Below are 6,057 nucleotides of genomic sequence, written 5' to 3'. Positions count from 1 at the left end.
GCTCTTACCTGGATGAAGCTAGAGAGGCTCTCAAACCAGGAGTCTCCGGGAGGAACTTTAATTTAGAAACGTTGGTAATTGCTTAGAAATCATTCACACTCTGAGGTCCTTGAGAACTAACCTAAACGCTGAGAAGATTCTGGGTGCTTTCATATCTCAGTTTCTTGAAAGACCCCCCCCCCCCTCCTATGCATAAGCAAAATCGCTTTTTTAACTGAGGTCAGGTGAAATTGACTGGCCCCAGGTGCACTCCCCATTTGGCTGCGAGCCAGCTGGAGCTTAATAACCATCACATTCCGGCCTGTGAACTTCGTGGGTTGGGTCGGCTTCACCTCGCTTTACAAGCTCTTTTTCTGCGAATACCTCCCCTGGCAAAGAGCATTTCTAAAGGTTGACTCTTGTGATTAGTGACACACGTTTTATCTTCTCCCGTCTTCCCCTGTCTGAGGATCCCACCGCACTCCCAGTCCTTGGAGTTTTATGCCTGTATCAAGGAAATGTTTTCATCCGTCTCTCCGCTAGTTTCTTTCCTGTCGTATAAATCCTTAAAGAAATGTAGTGCGAGCGACAGGTTCTCTTCATCTGAAGCAGTCTCTACACACACAGAGGAGCAAATGGCATCTTTCAGTTCTGCCAACGTGATTATGAAGCATTTATGGAGCCTTCCCCTCTTTCGCTGTAACCGCTACAAGCAGTTTAATTAGTTGGTTTTCACCCCAGAGTTCTAAAGATAGACGATTCAATTTACCCAACCTGAGATTAATTGCGCCTTTGAACCCGTGCTCTCTGATGGAGTGTGCGGCATGGCGCCCGCGCCCTCGGTTAACCTCGTGGGCCAGCATTTTTTAAGCTGCGTGACCCGATGCAAATCATTTTCTGATTGCAGGGCCAACGTGAAAAAGAAATGCACTTCATGATTCCAATAAAGCATGCATTCTCAACGGGAATAAAACGGGGGCTCTCCCAAGGGGCTTAAAATTGGCTCTTAGGGGATGAAAAGTCTTGCTCTATAGGCATAAAGCACAGAGTTATATACTGTAAAGAAAGAGTTCTGTAGTATATTTGTACCATTAAAGTTTTATGGGGAGGAGAGTTAGAAAAAAAAGTCTTAAAAACTATCTTGATGGACAGAGGTGGCAAACACACACACACACACACACACACATGCATACAACAACAACCTTGAAAAACCATGCAGTAGATAATAAATGACTGTGTTCCAGCCCTCATGCCTCCATTATCTTCACAACCTTGTAAGGAAACCATAGGTATGTTTTCATTCTTTGTGTGGTGGTGGTTGTTTTTGATGCATCACTTTTTTTTATTAAATTTATAGTGGTGACATTGGTTAATACCATGTATGTTTCAAGTATATATTTCTCTAATGCATCATCTGTATATAGCATTCTGTGTTTACCGCCATCACCCTATATCTGGCCCCCTTTACCCTCTTCAGCCTCCCTCACCGGTTTCTTTATTTAATAAGACATGGGATAGGAGAATATGTGCAAAATACCTTTTAAGTGATAAAGTTCCATGCAAATATAAGGTTTTAGTATTGGTAACTTTTCTTTTAGTATTGGTAACTTTTAATATACATTTCACCTAGCAATGAATGGAAAACAAACCACTCAAAAGCTAGTAGCTTAAAACAACCATTTCTTTAGCTCTCATTCCCGTTGAGAATGCATGCTTTAGGCTGGATTCAGCTGAGCAGGCCTGGTGTGGGCTGGGTTCCCTCAGGCATCTACAGCAAGCTGTGGTCCTAGAGGCAACCCTGCCTCTGCAGGTCGGCTGCCTATTGGCTGGTTGTCTCCTAGGATGCCTCACATGGGTGTCTGTGATCCTCCAGCCCATTGGACCCTGTTTGTTGTCACAGGCCATCAGCAGGGTTCCAAGAGACCCATCTGACATGGGGAAGACACCTTGAGGTCTATGCTCAGAACCAACACGCTGTCTCTGCAATCGTAGCCCATATGTCAGGGCAAATCTCAAAGCCAGTCCAGTTTCAAGCAGTAGGGAAATCAACTCCACCTCCTGGTGGGATGGGCTACAAAGTCACATTGCAGAGAGTGTGGTCAATAGCAGTAAATTGAAACCCTTTTAATAAGCCATCTTTCTCAACTTACACATGGCGAAATAATGGTCAGTGGCTTATCTACCTTATAAGCAAAAGCACATCTTTAAAACTTTAAATTATGGTACGGGTATTAATCATGCCTCCATTATCTCCATTAGCTTTGGATCCTTAAAACCATGCTTGGAAAATGTGAGTAAAAAAAGTTAATACAGCCCTAGCTGGTTTGGCTCAGTGGATAGAGCAGCCTTGGGCAAACTACGGCCCGCGGGCCGGATCCGGCCCATTTGAAATGAATAAAACTAAAAAAAAAAAAAAAAAAAGACCGTACCCTTTTAGGTAATGATGTTTACTTTGAATTTATATTAGTTCACACAAACACTCCATCCATGCTTTTGTTCCGGCCCTCCGGTCTAGTTTAAGAACCCATTGTGCCCCTCGAGTCAAAAAGTTTGCCCACCCCTGGGATAGAGCATCAGACTGCAGACTGAAGGATCCCGGGTTCAAATCCAGTCAAGGGCACATGCCCGTATTACAGGCTCCATCCCCAATGGGGGGTGTGCAGGAGGCAGCCGATCGGTGATTTTCTCTCATCATTGATGTTTCTTTCCCCCCTCTCCCTTCCTCTCTGAAATCAATAAAAAAATATTTTTTTGAAAAGTTAATACAACATCCTCTTTCATAAGAATAGTGGCAAAACAAGCACTTGCTAAGTGAAATAAGTCAGTCACAGAGGACAAATAGCACCTGGTGCCACTTATATGAGGCATCTGATATCATCACACTCCTAGAAGCGGAGAATAGAAGGGTTGTTGCCAAGGATGAAGGTGAGGGGAATGGGGAGTTGTCCAATGAGTATAACGTTGTAGTTATACAAGATAACTGAGCTCTCGAGGTTCTGTACACAGTGTCTATAGTTAACAATATGGTGTGTGTGCTTAACAACTTAAGAGGATAGATCTCAGGTTAAGTGTTTTTATTACTCACACACAAAAAGCAAGGTGACAAAAGGAGGAAGGTGTTTTGGAGGTGATAGACACATTTATTACCTTGATGGTGTAAGGTTTATTATCATGATGGTATAAGGGATGTGTGCGTATGTCCAAACCTGTCAAAATGTATATATTAAGTTTGTGCAACTTTTTGTATATTAAATATATGGCCATAAAGCTGACAAGTTTAAAGAAAGAATTGAAAGAGAGACAGTCCTTTTCCAAAGCTCACTTGAAACAGCTTCCATTTGAGAAAGGAAGCTTAAAAGACACACTTACTGGCCGTTCAACCCAAGTCTCTGCGTTCTATTCAAGCATTAAGTGAGGGCCTGGGATAGCCGAGTAAATGCTTGGACACCATTATATCAGCCTCACACAAGATTGCCTGCCCTGAGCGATGATTTAATGTCACACCCTCTGCCTTTATGGAGAGCCAGACTGAATCATCCAGGAGAACAGCATTTCTGTATCTTTTGTGGAACTCCTCTTGTGGATAAAGTGCTCTAAATACTGTTGTACGTGCTAAATTTCTTCTTGAGTTAAGGTCCAGAAAGAATTTTCTCTATAGACGAATTTGTATGATTTCTACTATTATGTAATTCAGCATGTTTTTCTTTATAGCTCAGCTGCCAGAAAATAAACAAATTGTCCCAGTACTATAATCTTTTCAACTCAAGTGCCTGAAAGTGCCAATACTTTTTTTTTCAAATGACTTTTCAAATAACCTTAAATGTTACTTCTGATTGTTTTAACTGCTGATTTACCTTAAGCCATTTCAGAAGTCAAAGGACATATTTAAAATATCTTTCTTAAGTGAACTAATGCCCTAAGGAGATGTTTGCATAATGATAAGCCTGGGTTTGAAAGATCAGACCTTCAGATGCTATTTTTATCACCCTACATCCAAAGACCGGTAAGCCACCTCCACATGAAGGGGGTGCCTGTGTTTGGCTTTTTGGTACCAATAATTTTACTCTCTTAGCCTGTGGTTATCTGCAGTAAAGACAGTGGAAATGAAATGCTACTGTGAATTGTGAGGTGACGTGTGTGAGAAGGAATCTTCTTCCTCTGTGGCCTCTTTCTCATCCCCAACTTGATCCTTGTCCTTAACTCATGGTCCCACCCTGGAAACACAGTCTAGGTACTGTCCTCGAGAGTTGTTTTTGCACTAGCACTCATGAATGTGCTGGAGGTTCCCTGGCCAGCACACCTGTCCAGGGAGGTCTTCTACACCCAGGTCGTCTTCACCTTGGCCTGTTCAGTGAAAGGCCCCAATTGCTCACAATTATAGGGTATCCCCCCAAAATGTATACACACTTAACAGCTGATAGTTCAATTGATGTCTCTTTTCAGGTTTAACCCGTTGGAATTAATAATTATTCAAAGTGTGTACACATTTTGGGGGACACATGTATTGAATTCTTGCTTCTCAATTCCATACATGGCCTTCAGTTCTGTTATGCTCTCATAACATTTAGTCTGTTATGCTCTTCGCTGAAAGAAGCGTGAGGCATCTCTCCTTCTTTGTCACAAGCCATCAATGTCCTCCCATTCTAGGGAGTATAGAAGCAGGGGAGATGGTGATGATGGGAGAAACAGAGAAGACACACACAAAGACAGACAAAGCACCCACTTCTTTAAAAACTTGGAAAGGATAATTATATTTAACACATGTTATTTCACAGTGACAAGCTAATGGGACCCAAACTGTGATATAGGAAGGAAGAGAATTCCTGAAGAAAAAAAAAATACAGTTATTTTATAAGAAAGAAAACTAGAGTAGGCTACAGACGAGAAAGTCACAACAGGGCAATTACGGAGGTTGTCAGCGATTACACCTGAGGCCAGGGGAAGAGCACGTGTAGCCGGAGGCCTGGGTCCTAATCTTGGATGAGACTGCAGCTCTGTGAACCTCACTTTCCTCCATCTGTAAACTCGAAGTTCAATGTCAGGTGGTCCCCATGATCTTATACAAGTAAAAAACCCCATGACTCTGTCCACGAACGAGTGGAAGCAAAGGGCACCCATTGGATTCAAATAACAGTTGTACCAGTTGCTCCAGAGTTCACCCTTTCTTCGCCGTTTTTCACGTGACATTTGTACATTCTTCTGATGTCCAGAAGGGCCTCTGTAGCTCCCTGTGCTTTCTCACTCACAGTGACTGTGAAAGGGCTGGGGAGGGGGGCGGGGCTCCCCTCACAGATGCTCCCCTGAGACCCTGGCGGGGCTAGTTAAAAATGCATTTTAATCAAATCACCATTAGTTTTGTGTATAGTTACCGCGTTCAATGTATTTGTTCAAGTGGCAAATAGCGGCAAAGGATAGGAAAAGATGTTTAGTTATCCAAAAGAAGCATGCAGTTAACTTAAAAGTGGAAACTGAGTCCTAACCGGTTGGCTCAGTGGATAGAGCGTCGCCTGTGGACTGAAAGGTCCCAGTTTCGATTCTGGTCAAGGGCATGTACCTTGGTTGGGGGCACATCCACAGCAGCGGGTGTGCAGGAGGCAGCTGATAGATGTTTCTCTCTCATCATCGATGTTTCTGACTATCTCTCTCCCTTCCTCTCTGTAAAAAAAATCAATAAAATATATTTTTTTAAAAAAGTGGTAACTGAGCACATGTCATAGCCCATTGAAACCTGTAAGTTTCTCCAGCATCCACCCATGGGCTGTTCTTCCATGGTAAGAAATATGATTATTTTTTAACATTTTATCCTCAGCCTAACCAATGGAGGAGCCTTGATACATGTGGAACTAAATTGAATCTCTCTTATCTGTTTCCTAAATGAAAGCCTATTTGAAAAATACGACCACTGTGTTTATGTGAAACGGGACGGAGACAGCAAGCAGAACAGATCCTTAATCCTGTGAAGTTCTTTATCTGGGATTTAGTCTCTCAAATGCCTTTATAGAAAAATGGGCTCTTTTTTTTGGTAGCTATAAAGTTTTAAAAAGTACTGTGAAATCTTGAACAAGTAATAATTTTACA

The sequence above is a fragment of the Myotis nattereri genome (assembly GCF_964212035.1).
Source record: "Myotis nattereri genome assembly, chromosome: 12".
NCBI classification, from domain to species: Eukaryota; Metazoa; Chordata; class Mammalia; order Chiroptera; family Vespertilionidae; genus Myotis; species Myotis nattereri.
The sequence above is the reverse complement of the archived record's forward strand: the minus strand, read 5'-3'. Positions refer to the sequence as shown.